Source organism: Salvelinus alpinus, chromosome 15, assembly GCF_045679555.1.
Source record: "Salvelinus alpinus chromosome 15, SLU_Salpinus.1, whole genome shotgun sequence".
In the NCBI taxonomy this organism is placed as follows: Eukaryota; Metazoa; Chordata; class Actinopteri; order Salmoniformes; family Salmonidae; genus Salvelinus; species Salvelinus alpinus.
Window position 1 is genome coordinate 21,936,264 of NC_092100.1, and position 23,592 is coordinate 21,959,855.

The 23,592-nt window shown below is 46.6% G+C and overlaps 1 long non-coding RNA gene across 3 annotated transcripts in view; it reads left to right on the top strand.

Annotated features, from left to right (window-relative positions):
- The window catches only part of LOC139539721 (uncharacterized), a 70,319-nt gene extending 47,026 nt beyond the window's left edge, over positions 1 to 23,293 (top strand). For all 3 annotated transcript variants that reach the window (XR_011667988.1, XR_011667987.1, XR_011667989.1), the window contains exon 3: positions 19,863 to 23,293. This is a non-coding gene — a long non-coding RNA (uncharacterized lncRNA). The remainder of the gene's footprint in view (positions 1 to 19,862) is intronic.
- The last annotated feature ends 299 nt before the right edge of the window (positions 23,294 to 23,592 follow it).

The following is a 23,592-nucleotide window of genomic DNA, read 5'->3' on the forward strand; positions in this document are numbered from 1 at the left end:
GAAACGAGTAATCAGAGGGAAAAATAGGAGGAAAAGACCTTTGACGTCCATGTTTTATTCTCTCTCTCCTTCGCTCTCTCGCTCACAGGCAAAGTTATATCAAGTGGTTTTGAGCCAGGAAAGCCCCTCCGGCGGAACCACACACACAGACGTGCTCAAACACACACACACACACACACACACACACACACACACACACACACACACACACACACACACACACACACACACACACACACACACACACACACACACACACACACACACACACACACACACACACACACACACACACACACACACACACACACACACACACACACACACACACACACACACAGTGCGGGTTGGCTGGTTCTGGGACTGGGAGAGGAAAGAGAGGACTGGCAGCGCTGGGTCCCTGGGCTCTAGGGCCAGGGGCAGTGCTGGGCGACCCCTGCTAGCCTCTCTCCTCCATATTGATTTGCTACTCCGTGCTGCCGAGGAGCAACTTGCCAGCGGGGATGAGAGCCTGCTTTGCCTCCCCTCGCCTCGACTCGCCTGCCCACTCCGCCATTGCCTGGCTGGCCCCAGCCAGCTCCCTGAGACCCCTGCACAGAGCAGAGAAGAGCCAGAGAGCCTATGGCCATCCACTACTGGGTTCACCTGCTCCCTGGTTCACCACTCACTGCTCCATTCTTTTCCTCTCCTTCCACCCACTCCCACTCTCCTTCTCTTCCGACTCTTCTTTCTCTCTGTTTCTCCTCCTCCTGCACACAAACAACAAGAGACAAGGAGAAAAACAACAAGTTGAGCTTAAGTTGCCCACTCCAGATGTCAATCCTGTGCTTTGATCAGGGAGATGTGGGGGGTGAATATTTTGGCATCATCTCAATTTGTGAGATGAACTTCAACCCCCCCCCCCCCCCCCCGACCCCCACCCCCCCCCCCCCCCCCCCCCCCCCCCCCCCCCCCGTGTGAGGAAAAGCTGAAATGGGAGAATGTTGAGTGTCAGGCAGGAAAAAAACTGGCAACTGTAATCTGAGCTATCAGTCTGATGCTTTCCCTACAGCCAGTGACAGCATCTGGTCCTATTATAAAAATCAGCATAGCGCTGGTGGAATTCATAAACATAATCCTGTTTACCAATAACCTCCTATATCCCCAACCCCAAAGGTCCACCAAGTTTGGGGTATTTTGCAATTACCAGTATATAGGTAACACCCCCTAAAATAACAAAAACTGTGCAATAGAGACAGTCAAACTCTGCTTCACTGCCTTAGCTGTGTTGGCGCCGACAGAGATGGTCGCTTCGTGTTCCTAGGAATCAATGCAGTATTTTGTTTTTTTATGTGTTATTTCTTACATTGTTACCCCAGGAAATCTTAAGTTTTATTACATACAGCCGGGAAGAACTATTGGATATAAGAGCAACAGCAACGTACCAACATTACGACCAGGAATACGACTTTCCCGAAGCGGATCCTCTGTTTGGACCACCACCCAGGACAATGGATCGCATCCCAGTTGGCGACCCAAAACAACGGCGCCGCAGAAGGGACAGACGGAGCGGTCTTCTGGTCAGGCTCCGTAGACAGGCACATCGCGCACCGCTCCCGAGTTAACTACTCGCCAATGTCCAGTCTCTTGACAACAAGGTAGACGAAATCCGAGCAAGGGTTGCCTTCCAGAGAGACATCAGAGATTGTAACGTTCTTTGTTTCACGGAAACATGGCTCACTCTGGATATGTTATCAGAGTCGGTACAGCCACCTGGTTTCTTCACGCATCGCGCCGACAGAAACAAACATCTCTCTGGTAAGAAGAAGGGCGGGGATGTATGCCTTATGATTAACGAGTCGTGGTGTGATCATAACAACATACAGGAACTCAAATATTTTTGTTCACCTGACCTAGAATTCCTTACAATCAAATGCTGCAATTCTCTTCGATTATAATCACAGTCGTGTATATCCCCCCCAAGAAGACACATCGATGGCCCTGAAAGAACTTCATTGGACTCTATGTAAACTAGAAACCACATATCCTGAGGATGCATTTATTGTAGCTGGGGATTTTAACAAGGCTACCTACATTTTATCAGCATGTCAAATGCACGACCCGGGCTGGCAAAACCCTGGATCATTGTTATTCTAACTTACGCGATGCATACAAAGCCTTCCACCGCCCTCCTTTCGGAAAATCTGACCACGACTCCATTTTGTTGCTAACAGCCTATAGACAGAAACTAAAACAGGAAATGCCCGTGCTCAGGTCTGTTCAACGCTGGTCCGACCAATCGGATTCCACGCTTCAATATTGCTTCGATCACGTGGACTGGGATATGTTCCGCATAGCGTCGGACAACAACATTGATGAATACGCTGATTCGGTGAGCGAGTTTATTAGCAAGTGCATCGGTGATGTTGTACCCACAGCGACTATTAAAACCTTCCCCAACCAGAAACTGTGGATTGATGGCAGCATTCGCGCAAAACTGAACGTGTGAACCACGGCTTTTAATCAGGGCAAGGCGACCGGAAACATGACCGAATACAAACAGTGTAGATATTCCCCCTGCAAAGCAATCAAACAAGCTAAGCATCAGTATAGAGACAAAGTAGAGTCGCAATTCAACGGCTCAGACACGAGAGGTATGTGTCAGGATCTACAGTCAATCATGGACTACAAAAAGAAAACAGCACCCTCGCGGACCACGATGTCTTGCTCCCAGACAAACTAAACAACTTCTTTGCTCACTTTGAGGTCACTGACACGGCCCGCTACCAAAACCTGCGGACTCTCCTTCACTGCAGCCGACGTGAGTAAAACATTTTAACGTGTTAACCCTCGCAAGGCTGCAGGCCCAGACGGCATCCCCAGCCGCGTCCTCAAAGCATGCGCAGACCAGCTGGCTGGTGTGTTTACGGACATATTCAATCAATCCTTATCCCAGTCTGCTGTTCCCACATGCTTCAAGAGGGCCACCATTGTTCCTGTTCCCAAGAAAGCTAAGGTAACTGAGCTAAACGACTACCGCCCTGCAACACTCACTTCCGTTATCATGAAGTGCTTTGAGAGACTAGTCAAGGACCATATCACCTCCACCCTACCTGACACCCTAGACCCACTCCAATTTGCTTACCGCCCCAATAGGTCCACAGATGACGCAATCGCAACCACACTGCACACTGCCCTAACCCATCTGGACAAGAGGAATACCTATGTGAGAATGCTGTTCATCAACTACAGCACAGCATTTAACACCATAGTACCCTCCAAACTCGTCATCACCCTGGGTCTCGACCCCGCCCTGTGCAACTGGGTACTGGACTTCCTGACGGGCCGCCCCCAGGTGGTGAGGGTAGGTAACAACATCTCCACCCCGCTGATCCTCAACACAGGGGCCCCACAACGGTGCGTTCTGAGCCCTCTCCTGTACTCCCTGTTCACCCACGACTGCGTGGCCATGCACGCCTCCAACTCAATCATGAAGTTTGCAGACAACACTACAGTGGAAGGCTTGATTACCAACAACGATAAGACGGCCTACAGGGAGGAGGTGAGGGCCCTCGGAGTGTGGTGTCAGGACAATAACCTCACACTCAACGTCAACAAAACAAAAGAGATGATCGTGGACTTCAGGAAACAGCAGAAGGAGCACCCCCCTATCCACATCGACGGGACAGTAGTGGAGTGGGTAGTAAGTTTTAAGTTCCTCGGCGTACATATCACGGACAAACTGAATTGGTCCACCCACACAGACAGCGTGGTGAAGAAGGCGCAGCAGCGCCCCTTCAACCTCAGGAGGCTGAAGAAATTCGGCTTGTCACCAAAACCACTCACAAACTTTTACAGATGCACAATCGAGAGCATCCTGTCGGGCTGTATCACCGCCTGGTACGGCAACTGCTCCGCCCCCAACCGTAAGGCTCTCCAGAGGGTAGTGAGGTCTGCACAACGCATCACCGGGGGCAAACTACCTGCCCTCCAGGACACCTACACCACCCGATGTCACAGGAAGGCCATAAAGGACAACAACCACCCGAGCCACTGCCTGTTCACCCTGCTATCATCCAGAAGCTGAGGTCAGTACAGGTGCACCAAAGCTGGGACCGAGAGACTGAAAAGCAGCTTCTATCTCAAGGCCATCAGACTGTTAAAACTTCTTGTCAATATGGGGGCGCTGTTTCCACTTTGTATAAAATCGTGCCCAAATTAAACTGCCTCGTACTCTATTCTAGATCGTACAATATGCATATTATTATTACTATTGGATAGAAAACACTCTCAAGTTTCTAAAACCGTTTGAATGATATCTGTGAGTAAAACAGAACTCATTTTGCAGCAAACTTCCTGACAGGAAGTGAAAAATCTGAAATCGAGGCTCTGTTCCAGGGCCTTCCTATTCAATTGCTTGAAATCTATGGATATACATGCACTTCATACGCCTTCCACTAGATGTCAACAGGCAGTGGGAGGTGGAATGGGGTGTCTAGCTTGATCTGAGGTCGAACAAGAGCTCTTGGAATGACGTGACCACAATTTCCTTTGTCTACCAAGGCGCGGGAAGGACATCAGCATTGGCTTCTGAAAAGCGTTCGGTATAGACGGTGGATGTCTCCGGCTCTGATTTTATTTGATAGATGTGATAAAAACATCATAAAGTAGTTTTTTTCAACAGAGTTGTATCAGTTTATTCAACGTTTATTGCGAGTTTTGGAATTTTCCTTTCTTTGCGTCAGGAGAATTTGGGCATGTTCACGCCACATGGCTAGCTAATGTTGCTAATTCGACAGGAGAAGAGGACATTCTAAAACCAAACAACGATTTATTCTGGACAAAGGACTCCTTGTACAAGATTCTGATAGAAGCTCAGGAAAAGTAAGAACCATTTATGATGTTATTTCGTATTTCTGTGGAAAATGTTTAATCTTATTTTCCTTCCTTTTTGCGGGCGCTGTCTCGCTATAACGTAAGCTGTTTGTTATGGTAAAGTTATTTTTTTTAAATCTAACACGGCGATTGCATTAAGAACTAGTGTATCTTTCATTTGCTGTCCAACATGTATTTTATAGTAAAGTTTATGATGAGTTCTTTGATTAGATTAGGTGACTGTCCAAAATATCTCCGGAGATTCTGGTGAATCGATGCTACATATTCACAATGTATAACCACGGTTTGCAGCTCAAAATATGCACATTTTCGAACAAAACATAAGTGTATTGTATAACCTGATGTTATAGGACTGTCATCTGATGAAGTTGGTCAAGGTTAGTGATTAATTTGATATATTTTGCTGTTTTTTTGCGATCGCTACCTTTTGCTGCTGATAAATGCATTTGTGTGTTTGGCTATTGTGGTAAGCTAATATAATGCTATATTGTGTTTTCGCTGTAAAACACTTAAAAAATCTGAAATATTGGCTAGATTCACAAGATGTTTATCTTTCATTTGCTGTACACCATCTATTTTTCATAAATGTTTTATGATGAGTATTTAGGTATTTCACGTTGCTCTCTGTAATTATTCTGGCTGCTTTGGTGATATTTTTGATGGTAGCTGCAATGTAAAACTATGATTTATACCTCAAATATGCACATTTTCGAACAAAACATACATTTATTGTATAACATGTTATAAGACTGTCATCTGATGAAGTTGTTTCTTGGTTAGTGACTAATTATATCTCTATTTGGTCGGTTTTGTGATAGCTACCTATGCGGTAGAAAAATGCTGAAAATATGCGGTTGAGTCTTTTGCTATTGTGGTTAGCTAATAGAAATACATATTGTGTTTTCACTGTAAAACATTTTAAAAATCGGAAATGATGGCTGGATTCACAAGATGTTTATCTTTCATTTGCTGTATTGGACTTGTGATTTCATGAAAATTATATTATATGATATCCCTGTCCCGTTAGGCTAGGCTATGCTAGTTAGCTTTTTTGATGAGGATGCTCCCGGATCCGGGATGGGTAGCAATGAAAGGTTAACCCCCCCTGACTTGTTCTCCTAAATAACCAGGCTAACACTGAGGGTGTTAGCAGAAACGATGCATGTTGCAGAGGGAATGAAAGCACTCAGGAGAATTACAGAACTAATGTTTCTCATTGTTGTGCCTCCTCTCTTTCTTTCTCTTTCATTTCCTCCCATCGTGTTTTTATGTGAGGCGTTGATAGCATTACTGTTGCCTCTTTTGATATGAGTGAAATATGGGGCGGCTGCTCTGTCTGTCTGTCTGTCTGTCTGTCTGTCTGTCTGTCTGTCTGTCTGTCTGTCTGTCTGTCTGTCTGTCTGTCTGTCTGTCTGTCTGTCTGTCTGTCTGTCTGCCTCTCTGTTTGTCTGCTCTGTCTGTCTGCTCTGTCTGTCTGCCTGTCTGTCTGTCTGCCTCTGTCTGTCTGCCTGTCTGCCTTTCTGTCTGCCTGTCTGTTTGCCTCTCTGTCTGTCTGCCTCTCTGTCTGTCTGCCTGTCTCATTGGGCCATATGTGACATCTGTTAGGTAGCCTCCTAACACACTGTTAAATCCTCACACTGTAAAGTTCAATAGAGGGGAGGCCCAGCCCACCCCTGCCTGGCCGGTCCAACTCCAGACAACCACCAAATAATGACCTCATTAGCATGCACAGCACTCCCCGCTATAAGGCCTGGTGCGCTGCTGCGTCGTGGGACCCAACAGTGTACATCCTTCACACAGTGCTCAATTCCCCCACACAATGCCGCTGCTTCAAACTCATTTTATTAGGCCTTGTCAAAGCACCTGGTATCAGGGGTATCAGGAGGGAAACAGCGGGCGGCGCGCTAAACGTGGATTAGGTAATATAGTTGTGCTTTCTGGTCTTAAAGTGGTGTTAGTGGGGATGGATGTACTGTCATCCTGGTTTTTATACTGGACAGTTACACTTTTACAATCTTAGCGTTTTCACAGACATTTTCACCTGTCAATGGTAATTACTGCACTGAGCCCTCGGAAATAGGATATCATCCGCTCTAAAGCCCTTTGATGTGTTTCTGGGTCTGTCTGTCTGTCTGTCTGTCTGTCTGTCTGTCTGTCTGTCTGTCTATGTGTGTGGAAGTGAAAGCCCTGAACCCCACAGCTGAGCAGAGGGGGGAACATAGTACACACACACACATACACACCTTCCACATACGGACTCGTCTCCATTGGGGAACCATGACAAAGAACAGAAGCCCATCTAATCAAATCATTTTTACTCTCACTCCCATAACTCGCAGCAATTTAATCACTCTGGAAAACCCTGGTTAGCATTCGGGTAATCACGACCACAATGCAGTGTGTGTGTGTGTGTGTGTGTGTGTGTGTGTGTGTGTGTGTGTGTGTGTGTGTGTGTGTGTGTGTGTGTGTGTGTGTGTGTGACTGTGTGTGTGTGTGTGTGTGTGTGTGTGTGTGTGTGTGTGTGTGTGTGTGTGTGTGTGTGTGTGACAGTGTGACTGTGTGTGTGTGTGTGTGTGTGTGTGTGTGTGTGTGTGTGTGTGTGTGTGTGTGTGTGTGTGTGTGTGTGTGTGTGTGTGTGTGTGTGACTGTGTGTGTGTGTATGTGTGTGTGTGTGTGACAGTGTGTGTGTGTGTGTGTGTGTGACAGTGTGTGTGTGTGTGTGTGTGTGTGTGTGAAATATTTTTGATAATCCAGAGTGAGAGCAGAGAGCATCCATTGTTGATCCTATAGAATAACAGTAGATACTGTACAGTACTATACTGTAGAACTAAGGCAAGCAAGATGGAGGATACAATACATTTAGTGAAATCCCTGTAAATTCATGTTTATTAATATTGCCATGTCATTGTGGTAGCACCTTGAAAATGTATTAAGTTCTTTTACTCAGAGGTGTTTTGGTGGTTTGTCGCCTGGTTGTCATATTACAGTTAGTGAGCGACATAATACCCATCGAGGGAGAGTGACTTGAGCTAGCCTCGCCTCGCTAGGCTACATACGCGTTTACTTATTCAATGCAGGGTGTCTCGTCCCCCTATCTCCCTCTCTATCAGGTCAGTTTAATCAAGCTGCCTTTCTAATCAGCCCAGACTCTGTGAGGAGGGGGACGTTGTGGAGGAGAGCGCTTAGTGGTTAGCTTTGCCCACGCTACCCTGTTAGCACGCTAAAATGCTAGGCTACTGTATCCTGTCTCCTTTGTGGATAAAATGGCAGCCAGGTCTATGGCGTTGTCCTGTGTAGCTGAGAGTTGGCAGGCTATGGGGGGTGGGGTCTGACGGGAGGGGGTGGGTCTAAGGAGGTTTTTGGGGGGTACCATGTTGGGGGTGGGGGGGATAGGGACAGTAAGAGGGAGAGAATAGTGTGTCTAGGTCAGTGGGTGTGTGTGCTGGTGCCCCATTTGCATATTCAGAACAGCTGGGTAGCCTATATGTTTTCAGCAGCGCCAGACTAAAATGGCATACAGACATACACGCAAGCCCCCCCCCCCCCCCCATGGACTCCCCCTCCCTCAACACACACACACACACACACACACACACACACACACACACACACACACACACACACACACACACACACACACACACACACACACACACACACACACACACCACTCCAGATCCACTGCCATTTGGGCTCGAATCTGGACATTCAGGCTCTTACTTGGAAACACAAAAACACCCGTACCTCATAGCTATGCACCCTCTACCTCTATCCCCTAAAACAGGAAGGGCTTTTGTTCTTTAAGATGTGTGTAAGTACGCCACTCCAATTACGCATAATTCAACACAAAGAGAGGAGGGAGGGAGGCTGGGTACAGCACATCCTGCTAGAGCTGGAGCTGGGGCAGGCAGAACAGGAATGCAGTGTGTGTGTGTGTGGACTGTGAGGTGCCAGAGTTGAAGGAGCACACACCTCTATCAGCAAACATACAGCCATATAGTCCCCCCACCTTCCATTACTCACTGTCCTTACAGATAGGACGAAGACACACACACACACACACACACACACACACACACACACACACACACACACACACACACACACACACACACACACACACACACACACACACACACACACACACACACACACACTACCATTCACTTCTTATTTGGCTTTGTCGCCAAGATGTGGCAATTCAGAACCTAAAATGAGGTTGGCAGCACCAGTTTTAGTTATGTTTTGTATTTAATCAAGTTATGGATTGAGTGAGGTGGTTTAATGCTAGCTTTGTATCTTAGTGTTGCTAATTCCCCAGAATAAGTACACATTACAGTAAATACAAAATTGTCTCCCCATACATTTTAGAAAAATGTATGTTTTAGTAGATGGGAATTGGATTGGATTAATTAATTCCATCGTCATAACCGGCAGAAGAAGTATGAAGATATTTTGTTGTCAAAGCATACTGTCACCTCAAAAACAAAATATATACAATATCTATAGGACAAACCACTTCTGCCACAGAACTAGAATCCTTCTATTTCTAGTGTTCATGGTGTTGACAGATGACTAGCTTATGTAGGATATTTCCTGTGGACCACTTCAAAGTGTTAGTGGTGGTGGTGTTAGGGGGTACATTGTTCGTTAGTGTGTGACTGCAGCCTCGTCTCATGAAGCTTCCCTCACTGTGAGTGGCCACAGCTTTTATTTGCTTAGATATTGATTGAATGTGGTCCACCCACAGAAGTAATAGTTGCTGAAAGCATTTACAGCCAGAGCCCCAACCTCCCAGACCTGCTTAGCATTTCCTTGGTTTTGTGTTCCAACAAATAACTGGTGCATGCTTTTACATTGCCCTACTTTCTAATTATAATCAAAGATCATTCATATGCGTACATTCTGTGTTTAGTTTTTAAAAACATCAATGTGGAAATGGGATAAATATATATATTTTTTCATGCTTTCATCCCAAACATTTGGAAAGCCACATCTGTGCTGAATTGCGATAGGTAATGGTATATTTTATAAAAGCAGAAATAAAAGCATACATTCAATAGGTTGTCATTTGTAAGTTAACTAGCTTAGTTTCATGTTATTATTATTATGTGAATAAGAAGCTGCTCTGCAAGGTAGTGTTTACATGTGATTTATTAGTTATTTTCTTCCTTCTGAGACATACCGAGTTTCTTCATTTCTATTCTAGTTATCTGAATGTTTATTCTAAGCATATAGCCTCATGATAATGATCTGATATTTTGTAGTGTTTTTGTAATCATGTACTTGAGGGAGCTATTGTATCATTGCCAATTATTGGCACATTTATTAACTCAAAACAAAATGGCCTGCATTTGTAATTGTGGAGTCCTCAGCCATTAGTGACGGACGGACAGCCTCTGTAAGAACTGACTCTTAAACAGCACTGCTGCTTTAAAATGTAAAATCATACAAATGATCATTGTAGACATAACTCCTCAGCCATCGGAGAAACTAGTGAACAACTTACTAAAGAAGAGTTTCATTAGTAACGCTCAAATACAGAGAGCTGGTTGGCTGCTGATTACAGACAGCAGAGGGAAAACAGTCAGGCATTTATCCAAGTCACTGATTATGTCATTTCAAAGGGCCCAAACACTCAGCTACACAGACAGCTCTGAGGGCCGAATTATGAAGCGGGAGTAGGGAGTGGAATGGCTGGAAAATGAAAGGGAAATGAAAATGGAGTGCTGTATGTGTGATAAAAGCTCTGCATGGCTGGCAGAGGCCAAGCTCAAGTACAGGCCTGAGATTTGGACCATAATGAAAATGTGAGGGGCTGAGGGGGCGGTCTGAAACCTGCAACACAGCACACACTGATCAGCACCAAACACACACACACACACACACACACACACACACACACACACACACACACACACACACACACACACACACACACACACACACACACACACACACACACACACACACACACACACACACACACACACACACACACACACACATACAAACACTGATCAGGACCGGACACACACCTTACAGCCCAGCATGTTGCTTAACTCGTAACATATTATCCCCAGCATCAGCACAAAGCTCCACTCAACACACACTATACACCAACTCCCCTGTCTATGCTTTTTTCCACAAGTTGGAGTGAAAAATCAACCAACAGCTGAAATAACTGCTACATCTGAAAGGGTAATAATTGTGGGGTGATTAAAGGGGGAAATTTAAAACCAACGGGGAGAATAGTGTGAAAGAAAGGAAAGAAGAAACCGGCTGAAATAGAAGGCAAATAAAAAGTACATGTTTGATGACTGAGCTGTATCATCAGACAGAAGCAGCCCATCACAATTCACCACATAAAAATTATATTTCACCATTGTCTCAGAGCAACCCCAAAAGAGGGGGATGGTAACCAAGCGTGGGAACGGGGGGGAAATTATGGGGGGATCCAGTCAGGCAAATGGCTAGACGGCCCAGCTGCACTGACTTCCATTCAGGAGCAGATGAAGAAGGACCCTAAGGGTCAAGGTCAGAGGGGGGATGTCGTCTGCTGTGCAGCCTGGCCTGTCTGGGTGCTGCCTCAAATGTGTTTGCTTATTTTATAAGCTGCTACTTATTGCCTCCCGGAGACCCCCTCCTCCAGACCTCCATCTCCCCCAGTCTGGTAGAGAAAGAGACAGACTATGTTCCCTTGGGCTCGCCGTCTCGGTCTATGTGGCTGGTCCCTACTGAGGTTAGTCATGATGCTGACTGCACATTAGGATGTGTCTCAGACTTTGTGTCATAGATGCTTTTGCATACAGTAAGCAAACATACACAGGGATATATGCTTTAATGAAATGTACATAGAAACAATTTGATTTTAAAGTAGGTGGTATTGTGAAAGTAATTTTTATTCCGTTGTATGGACCTATCTTTTACTAATTATTTTGGGAACCTATTTCTTTTTTATATTTACTTAAAAATAATAATGTATTATGGCATGTTGGTAAGACAATCTGCAATGAATATCACTTTGGAATTTGAGACATATTACATTTTTTATAGCACTAAATCACTGATAAATGGTTTACATAAATAGCCTTTATTAGAAATATTCAGATACCTTATCATTGCCATATTACGGCATTTGGTGTGCTGAACCATGTATACACATAGTACAGTATCACTACCCTTCAGCAGTGTAAACAATGATATCCCTTTAAGAGGAGGGACTTTACTTTCTCTGTTTGGCAGAGAAAGTAGGTGGTAGATTCCATTATTCACAATGGCTTCTGCTTCATTAGCCCGGCTGAAAGAGAGCCCTTCTCCCCATCACTACCTCAATAGACCTATCCCCCTGTCCTCTCCTCTGGAGGAACCGTACCCCCTCCTCTCCTCCCCTATCCTCTCCTCCTCTCCCGAACCTAATCGTCTCAACTCATGCTGAAATATAGCTTAGTAACAGCATGTTTGTGAGCCCCTCTCTCTCGTCCCCCCCACCACCGCAAACTCTCCTTCTCCCGTCATTCTCTCACCTTGGTCCGCCACCCACCCACTGCTTAAATCCCTATCAGCATGTCAACAAAATGTCTGCTCAGCTGGGGTTGACACACACACGGGTACACATTTAGCTTTGTCCCTGCTGACCCCTTTCTCTCCACACTCTCTCTCACCCCCCCTCTCTCTGTCCCCCCTCTCTCTCTCTCTCTCTCTCTCTCTCTCTCTCTCTCTCTCTCTCTCTCTCTCTCTCTCTCTCTCTGTCTCTCTCTTTCTTTCCCCCTCTCTTCTCTCTCTCTGCCCCCCCCCCTCTCTCTCTCTCTCTCGCTCTCTTTCGCTCTCTCTCTCTCTGTCTCTCTCTTTCTTTCCCCCTCTCTTCTCTCTCTCTGCCCCCCCCCCCCTCTCTCTCTCTCTCTCTCTCTCTCTCTCGCTCTCTTTCGCTCTCTCTCTCTCTGTCTCTCTCTTTCTTTCCCCCTCTCTTCTCTCTCTCTGTCCCCCTCTCCTCTCTCTCTCCCCTCTCCCCCCCTCTTTCTCTCACTCTCTCTCTTTCCTCTCTCTCATCCTTCGTTTTTTGGCATGGCTAGTTGTGATGTATCCTAAAACAGAAGATGTAGTCTAGTTGTTGTCTGTGTTTTTGCCTGCGCATAATAATATTGCTTAAAATGTATGTTCTGAGATGAGTTGTGTAAAATAGTGTCAAATTTGCTGATATTTCATTATAATATAAACAGAAATATTTTCCTTTCCAAGTGTATTTTATCCATTCTACAAACATGCTTAACCTTTTAATTGCCTAGATACATTAGTATAAATTGTACATGGGATGAAGTAGATTTGAACATGAAAATGTTTGACATGAACTTCCATAATGGCCAATAATGATTTATTACACAGCAATACGTTTTGGTTTGAAGTAATGCTACGTTGTCAATATGCTACCGTTTACTTCAAAAGGCCCCTCTTGTATTGGCATCCATCATATCAGCTAACATGAAGTCTACCGTTTACTTCAAAAGGCCCCTCTTGTATTGGCATCCATCATATCAGCTAACATGAAGTCTACCGTTTACTTCAAAAGGCCCCTCTTGTATTGGCATCCATCATATCAGCTAACATGAAGTTGCTGCTGCTGCTTCTAATTGTTATTCTTATTATTCACTGAGGTAGTAGCCATTTTGGGATTAGACAGATAGCTGCCTATCTACGATGCTAGAGATACAGCAGCACGGTGCTAGTGGTGTCTCGTTAGATGTGTGTATGTGCATATAACATTTGTGTGAGGGATAGTGTGTGTGAGTACTTCAGGGCTTATGCTGTAAGTGTACGAAGGTCTGATTTTGTCAGTGGGTACATGTTGGTGTGTGTCCATATAGATGCGTGTTCTTTGTCATATGTTGTACCCAAGTATATCTTGCTGCAGAGTGCCTAGCTGGTGTCAGCCTCGTAGGCAGTAAAAGTGTATTTGTTCAGTCAGTCTCTGTGCTGTGGTGTCTCTGTACTGTGGTGTCTCTGTACTGTGGTGTCTCTGTACTGTGGTGTCTCTGTGCTGTGGTGCCTCTGTACTATGGTGTCTCTGTACTGTGGTGTCTCTGTGCTGTGGTGTCTCTGTGCTGTGGTGTCTCTGTGATGTGGTGTCTCTGTGCTGTGGTGTCTCTGTGCTGTGGTGTCTCTGTGCTGTGGTGTCTCTGTGCTGTGGTGTCTCTGTACTGTGGTGTCTCTGTGCTGTGGTGTCTCTGTACTGTGGTGTCTCTGTGCTGTGCTGTCTCTGTGCTGTGGTGTCTCTGTGCTGTGGTGTCTCTGTACTGTGGTGTCTCTGTACTGTGGTGTCTCTGTGCTGTGGTGTCTCTGTGCTGTGGTGTCTCTGTACTGTGGTGTCTCTGTGCTGTGGTGTCTCCGTGCTGTGGTGTCTCTGTGGTGTGGTGTCTCTATCACCCCTATCTACCACTGATGTCATTAGCGAAGAGAGAACATTGGCACATTGGGAGCCCAGCTTATTTGACAATCCTCTGCCACTGCCTCCTCCTCCTCACCGCAACATAAAACCTGCATCCTCACCGCATATTTTTTTTTATACATTCTCAGCGGTGGCCAGCCTCTGCCAGCGTAGCACAATCTCTATGTAAATGTATTCTGATTAATTTGCTGCCCAAAGACCATCAGCTCGGCTGGCTGGAGGAAGAGGGCTGAGGCGGGGAGGAAGGTGTTTCCACACTGGGCTATAGCTGTCTGGGCTTGTGTTAGATTGCTGTTAATGCTAGCGGCTAGGAGGAGTACCCCTGCCAAAAACGTCCAAAAACCCCTATTAAACACGGTTTATGTTGGGCTGTGATTTACAAATGGGCTTTTGCCTTTGGTGTAGCACCCCTGTGTCACTCTGCTTTTCCATCAGGCACGCAGCAGACAGCTAAAGAATAGAACGGGGGGTGGGGGGGTCCTCACTCAGCAAGCGTAGGGTGACGGGAAAGGGGAGGGATGGAGGAAGGTGTGAGTGTTTCCAGCTTTGGGGGGACTCCTCTCTACAACGCAGTTTGGTGTTCATTTTGAGATATTCCTGAGTGCATCGACACAATCTCTCGCTCTCTCACGCACACGCACACACACACACACACACACACACACACACACACACACACACACACACACACACACACACACACACACACACACACACACACACACACACACACACACACACACACACACCCCAGTATCTCTATTGTTGTGAACTTTACTTCATTGCTATTTATTTTACTGTCATCCTGGCTGTTGTGTGAGACTGTGGAAGACTCCGTACATGAGACAGGCCTGTTGTTTCCATTGGAGGATGAACATACTGCAGGTTGATGCTGATGTTCTTATTGTTTCTGCTGTAGGAACTCCACAGTCCTGGGAGGACATGAGTCAGTACTGACTGTATCACAGAGGACCAGAGAGGATGGAGCTTGTCATTGACCTGCTTTTAATAATCTAGTTAGTCTAATGTAGGATCTATCCATGGTCATCAAATAGGATCATTGTGATCTAAAAAACTGTAATATAAGATATTGCAGGGGGATTAGAATTTTTTTGACATAATATTGAATGTATTACATGTTTCATAGATAATACTAGTTGTTAGAGAAATGTAAATCATTTTAAGTTGAACTATGAGGCAGCCCACTGAGTCGTTATTTTTGGATCGTGGTTAGGAGAACAATCTCAGTTATACATCTTATACTTTCTTGCTGTTTTTCTTGCGACTTCACTTTTTTCTTTTCTTTTTAGTCTTTTTTTTTCTCCTTGTGCCTGTGGAGACGTGGAATGAAGTGTGCTTTGCTGAGTCCATAAAGAGGCGTTTTAAAAACCTGTGTTAACAGACGAACAATGGTTAAATGAGCCCCCCTCGGTGAGGGGCTGGTACCCATGGGGACTCAGCATGGCACTCTATTGGTCCAGCTCTCCCCGGTCCCCCATTCACCACTCAGTCATGGTCACTTATGGTGGAGGGAAAATCACACGATTCATGCGAGGCGTGATCCAATGACATTTTAATGAGCCCCTACTTTTTTGTTGGGCCAGACTGGACGGACTGGATGGACACAACTTCAGGTTTTCCCAAGTTTCTGTCAGTCAGGTCAAACCAAACTCTCTATCTCTCTCTCTCTGTCTCTATCCCTCTATCCCTCTCTTTCCTCTCTCCCCTCCTCTCAGGCCTTTTGGCCCACAAGGACCAGAGACAAAGCTCCCACAGGCCAGTAGCAGTCTTTATGTTGCTCCTGCTAGTAGTTACCATGACGATGTCATCAGAGAACCACCCTTTCTGCTGCCACAATAGAGTTTTTCTTTGTGAGAGTGTTTAGTGTCCAGAGAAATACACCAACTAATGCATGTAGGGCAGAATTGGGCCGCTTTCCAGTAATAATGAAAATACAGAAAAGATCATAAAAATTTTGGCTACATCTAAATTCAAGTCCAAATTCGAGTCTGCAATTTAAAGCACTTCAAACCCAAGAGCTGAGCCCAGAAACGAGCCCTCTCAGTCAGCTGGTGTTGGACCTAACCAACCAAGCTGACACCGGCACTGCTTCAAAAGAAAGAATTCCAATAAACAAAATCATGAACCAATCAAAGGACTCATATTTACAACATTGGAAAAACGAAACAAAATCCCAAAGCCGACTAAATTGCTATCTGACCCTAAACAGAGAATATGAATTGGCTGAATATCTCTACTCTGTCAGAGATTCGAAGCAGAGACAGATCCTTACCAAGTACAGGCTGAGTGACCACCGATTGGCAATAGAAACCGGCAGACATAAAAAGACATGGCTACCCAAAGAGGAGCGTGTATGTGGTCACTGCACGACAGGGGAGGTAGAAACAGAGATGCACTTTCTCCTTTACTGTGATAAATATTCCTCACCAAGAGATTCATTATTCACAGAAATGACTACATTTATTCCAAATTTTAACTTATTAAACCCAGAGGAAAAACTAAAAATACTCATGGGCGAAGGAGCAATGGCTCCTCTTGCAGCCAAATATGTATTTGCCTGCCATAGCCTGAGGGACACTGAATAATAACATCTGCATAGTAAGCAGTAACTTACTTATTATGACTGTTATTGTTATTACTGTTATTGTTATTAGTATTATTATTGTTGTTTATCATTCCAAATAGTAATGGTATGGGTGGTAATGGTAATGATAGCAGTTTAATGATAGTGGTGGTGGTAGTGGTACATTACACCATACATTACATTCGACTATTGACTGTTACCATTTTATTGTTACTATTTTTTATATTTAATTTTGTATTATTATTTACTGCCATTCTATATTATTATTTGTCATTGTTTTAGTTGTATTACAATGTATATTGTATACATTGTTGCTTTGGCAATATTGACACAATGTTTTTCATGCCAATAAAGCAGCTTGAATTTGAATTTGAATTTGGTTTACAATGAAAATTTTTATATGCATAAAAAATGATGTAACGGTTGATCTAAAGTGAATGTTGATACTTGTGGGATTCAGTACATTTACTGATCAACATTTTGAAAGGAGACAACTTATATAGTATCTGTGATTATTTTCCAGTCTCATTTTTCATTATGACAGAACAATCTCTTTCTGAGGCATCACATCACACCATGTATCACACTCATGTGTCCTATGGTGTGTGTACAATATGTCAGTGTTGTCTGTGTGGTGTGTGCATGGTTAAGAAGTGTCATTAAACTGTCTGACCACATCACCACACTCAACCATCATCTGGCCGTCCACACACTGCAACCACCAGGCTCATACCACAGGCCCTGGGCCAACAGCCCAGCAGCACACACAAACATCCAGCATATGCCAATCTCCCTCTGCAGAGCCTCCCCACTGAGCTGCCTGTCTTTCTCTCGATGCACCCTGCTTCTCATGAGCCTCACTACTAGCTGACATTGGTGGCTGTGGTGGGGATGCAGAATTAGTATGCAGCAGAGCAGACAGGCCTCCTGTTCTAATGGGGAGCCCAGAGCAGAGCAGAGTAGAGCGGAGTAGAATAGAACAGAGCAGAGCAGAGTAGAGCGGAGTAGAATAGAACAGAGCAGAGCAGAGTAGAGGGGAGTAGAATAGAACAGAGCAGAGCAGAGTAGAGCGGAGTAGAATAGAACAGAGCAGAGCATAGCAGACGGAGCAGTAGTCTACCGGGGGATTGAACAGCACCTTCCCTCCTCTCATCCCCTCTCAGCCCCGGCCTGTCCCAAACCTTAATGGGACATCAGACAGACAGACAGACAGACAGACAGGCAGACAGGCGTCATTGAGCACAGAGCACAGAGCCCAGCCACCCCACCCCCCACCCCCTCCTCCTCCCTCCCCTCCTCCTTCTCCATCCTCCTCCTACCCTCCCCTCCCCTCCAAAAATACACCCTCTTTCGCACCATGGATACACCCTCAGTCTCAGCCACCGTCCAGTGCTATTGAGGGGGTCCTAGACACCCTCCACCCCTCAGCCAAACTCTGCATAAATGATGCTGATGCCTCTGTGCAGTCCTTTCAGCACCCCCACGCTGTTTCCCATCCTCCCCTGCCCCCTGTCATTTCCCTCTCCCTCCTCTGCCCCCGTCATTCCCCTCTCCCTCGCCTGCCCCCTGTCATTCCCCTCTCCCTCCCTTGCCCCCTGTCATTCCCCTCTCCCTCCTCTGCCCCCTGTCATTCCCCTCTCCCTCCCCTGCCCCCTGTCATTCCCCTCTCCCTTCCCTGCCCCCTGTCATTCCCCTCTCCCTTCCCTGCCCCCTGTCATTCCCCTCTCCCTCCCTTGCCCCCTGTCATTCCCCTCTCCCTCCTTTGCCCCCCTGTCATTCCCCTCTCCCTCCTCTGCCCCCCTGTCATTCCCCTCTCTCTCCCCTGCCCTATGTCTCCCCACCCCCAGTGTCTCCGCAGCCCCCCAATAGCCTCCCCAATATAATACCCTGATAAATCAGCCAAGCCTCCTGCTCCACCAGGCCAGACCAGGTCAAGCCAGACAAGACCAGGTCAAGCCAGACAAGACCAGGCCAGGCCAGAGCAGACAGGTTATTGTTGATGTCTGTCTGGTAGTAACTCCTGGTAGGACCTCCTCTCCAGACCCCCACAGATGTTCTGGAGGATGTGTGGTATTAACACAACAGGACTGTTTAGGGTTGTGGTGCCTTTTCCTCCTGGTGAGGAGTTTCTTTCTCTTGGTTGTTATGATAAGAGGGTCACAGGGTCTGGTGAGTCTGTGTAATAATGATGTACTGTATCGTTTGGTCCTCGGCTCTCTTGTTGTTAGAGATCTAACCAGATACGGCGTATGTATATCATCTACATTTGCACAAAGAAATCACATAACTGTCAGAGTTCTTCAATGGTGTTACATCAGATCATGTCTACTAATGGTTAAAAGCCCTGACAGAATCCCCCCATGCAGTCTCATCCCAGAGAAGAATGATAATTAGGTGACAGTCCCATCCTCCCTCCCTTCATCCCTCCTCTGCGTTATGCAGCGCAAGCGATCGTGACATCAGTTTATGACCAAGCAGGGCACAATGTCTATGACATGTATGTGTGTTTGGGAGCAAGGAGTGGGGTCAGTGTGTTTGTGTCTGGATCCTAATCCCAGAGGTGTTATCAGCCTGGTCCGGGTGATGAGGGTTCCCCTCCCCCTATAGGCTGCAGATGCTGGGGGTCAGCCGGTGTGCCCAGACAGTCCCTACTCTGACCCTTGACCCCTAGCTCAGGGGTCACCCTAAACACTGATACAGACGACTGATACACACACACACACACGGTAGTAAACAACAACAGCACAGCGTTGCTGGGGAGGGGAGTAGACACACACACACAACGTCACACTGCACGTGTGTACATGATCTAAGGGCACCTTTAACCTGTCAATCAACGCATGCTGATGTTTTAGATGTTTGGATTTGAACTGGTGTACTGTCCATGTAGAAATGTTCATTGTCCTAATCAGATTCTTCTGTGGTCTTGTGTCTTTTCAGATGCTGAGGCTACAATGGCGATGCAGTGAAAGGATCAAGCATCAATGTCCTGACCTGACCAGACCTGACCAGACCTGACCAGACCTGACCAGACCAGACCTGACCTGACCTGACCAGACCTGACCAGCATAATGTCCTGACCTGACCTGACCAGACCAGACCAGACCTGACCAGCATAATGTCCTGACCTGACCTGACCAGACCTGACCAGCATAATGTCCTGACCTGACCTGACCTGACCAGACCAGACCTGACCAGACCAGCATAATGTCCTGACCAGACCTGACCTGACCAGACCAGACCAGCATAATGTCCTGACCAGACCTGACCAGACCAGACCTGACCAGACCAGACCAGACCAGCATAATGTCCTGACCAGATCTGACCTGACCAGACCAGACCTGACCAGACCAGCATAATGTCCTGACCTGACCTGACCAGACCAGACCAGCATAATGTCCTGACCAGACCAGACCAGCATAATGTCCTGACCAGACCAGACCAGCATAATGTGGTCCCGTGTGGCTCAGTTGGTAGAGCATGGCGCTTGCAACGCCAGGGTTGTGGGTTCATTCCCCACGGGGGGACCAGGATGAATATGTATGAACTTTCCAATTTGTAAGTCGCTCTGGATAAGAGCGTCAGCTAAATGACTTAAATGTAAATGTAAATGTAATAATGTCCTGACCTGATCTGACCAGACCAGCATAATGTCCTGACCAGACCTGACCTGACCTGACCAGACCAGACCAGACCTGACCAGACCAGACCTGACCAGCATAATGTCCTGACCAGACCAGACCTGACCTGACCAGACCAGACCTGACCAGCATAATGTCCTGACCAGACCTGACCTGACCAGAACTGACCAGCATAATGTCCTGACCTGACCAGACCTGACCACACCTGACCAGCATAATGACCTGACCTGACCAGACCTGACCAGCATAATGTCCTGACCTGACCTGACCTGACCTGACCAGACCTGACCAGACCAGACCTGACCAGACCAGCATAATGTCCTGACCAGATCTGACCTGACCAGACCTGACCAGACCAGCATAATGTCCTGACCTGACCTGACCAGACCAGACCAGCATAATGTCCTGACCAGACCTGACCTGACCAGACCAGACCAGCATAATGTCCTGACCAGACCAGACCAGCATAATGTCCTGACCAGACCAGACCAGCATAATGTCCTGACCTGACCTGACCAGACCAGACCAGACCAGCATAATGTCCTGACCAGACCTGACCAGCATAATGTCCTGACCTGACCTGACCAGACCTGACCAGACCAGACCTGACCAGCATAATGTCCTGACCAGACCTGACCAGCATAATATCCTGACCTGACCTGACCAGACCTGACCAGACCTGACCAGACCTGACCTGACCAGACTTGACCAGACCTGACCAGACCTGACCAGCATAATGTCCTGACCTGACCTGACCTGACCAGACCTGACCAGACCTGACTTGACCAGACCTGACCAGCATAATGTCCTGACCTGACCAGACCTGACCAGACCTGACCAGCATAATGACCTGACCTGACCAGACCTGACCAGACCTGACCAGCATAATGTCCTGACCAGACCTGACCAGACCTGACCTGACCTGACCAGACCAGACCTGACCAGCATAATGTCCTGACCAGACCAAACCAGCATAATGTCCTGACCTGACCAGAACTGACCAGACCAGGATAATGTCCTGACCTGACCTGACCACACCTGACCTGACCAGATCAGACCAGCATAATGTCCTCATCTGACCTGACTTGACCAGACCTGACCAGCATAATGTCCTGACCTGACCAGACCTGACCTGACCTGACCAGACCTGACCTGACCAGCATAATGTCCTGACCTGACCTGACCAAACCTGACCAGACCTGACCAGGCCAGACCTGACCAGACCTGACCAGCATAATGTCCTGACCTGACCTGACCAGACCTGACCTGACCTGACCAGACCAGCATAATGTCCTGACCAGACCTGACCAGCATAATGTCCTGACCAGACCAGACCAGCATAATGTCCTGACCTGACCAGACCTGACCAGACCAGACCAGCATAATGTCCTGACCAGACCAGACCAGCATAATGTCCTGACCTGACCAGACCAGACCAGACCTGACCAGCATAATGTCCTGACCTGACCTGACCTGACCAGACCTGACTAGCATAATGTCCTGACCAGACCTGACCAGCATAATGTCCTGACCTGACCAGACCTGACCAGACCTGACCTGACCAGACCTGACCAGCATAATGTCCTGACCAGACCTGACCAGCATAATGTCCTGAACTGACCAGACCTGACCTGACCAGACCTGACCAGACCTGACCAGCATAATGTCCTGACCTGACCTGACCAGCATAATGTCCTGACCAGACCTGACCAGCATAATGTCCTGAGCAGACCAGACCTGACCAGACCAGACCTGACCTGACCAGACCTGACCAGCATAATGTCCTGACCTGACCTGACTTGACCAGACCTGACCAGACCTGACCAGACCTGACCAATATAATGTCCTGACCTGACCAGACCTGGCCAGATCTGACCAGACCAGCATAATGTCTTGACCTGACCAGACCTGGCCAGACCTGACCAGACCTGACCAGACCAGCATAATGTCCTGACCAGACCAGACCTGACCTGATCAGACCAGACCTGACCAGACCAGCATAATGTCCTGACCAGACCTGACCAGACCAGCATAATGTACTGACCAGACCTGACAAGACCTGACCAGACCTGACCAGCATAATGTCCTGACCAGCCCAGACCTGACCTGACCAGACCTGACCAGACCAGCATAATGTCCTGACCATACCAGCATAATGTCCTGACCAGACCTGACCAGACCAGCATAATGTCCTGACCATACCTGACAAGACCTGACCAGACCTGACCAGCATAATGTCCAGACCTGACCAGACCTGACCAGATCTGACCAGACACAGAGAAGACACAGAGAAGTGTGATTGGAATAAGGGTCAGTAAAAAGATTATCAAAGTCCGGAGGATTTAGTTGATCACCTAGTGTTTATTAGTGGACAGGTAAGGAGGAGTCTTAACATGGAAAGGTGAGTTTATACAAGGTGGATTTTAATTTTTTTATCGTTTTATTAGATCTAAATGAAATATGTTTTAACCAATTTTATGTGGATATTGGTTGAGGCCCTAAGGGATCATTTGCACCTCTGTAATTTAGGGTAAAGCATTTAAAAGTAATACATTTGATTTGCTCAACATTTTGTAAGCCTTTGCACTGCAGCTTCATACTTGTATCAATATAATGCTCATATCATTGATTGTAATAACTATTTTTTATGTAAAAATTAAGGGATGCTGCATATTTCATTATTTTGTGGTAAAAAATACAAATAAAGTGAACGTATTTGCAAAAAAAAAAGCTGCCTCAACTATTTTACTTTATCTTTACATTTGAATGTATCAAGGGACAATATTGAAGTTGATCAATGACCATACAGTGCATTCGGAAAGTATTCAGACCCAGGACAACGACCCTAAGCACACACCCAAGATGATGCAGGAGTGGCTTCAGGACAAGTCTCTGAATGTCCCTGAGTGGCCCAGCCAGAGCCCGTATTTGAACACGATCAAACATCTCTGGTGAAACCTGAAAATAGCTGTGCAGCAACGGTCCCCATACAACCTGACAGAGCTTGAGAGGATCTGCAAAGAGGAATG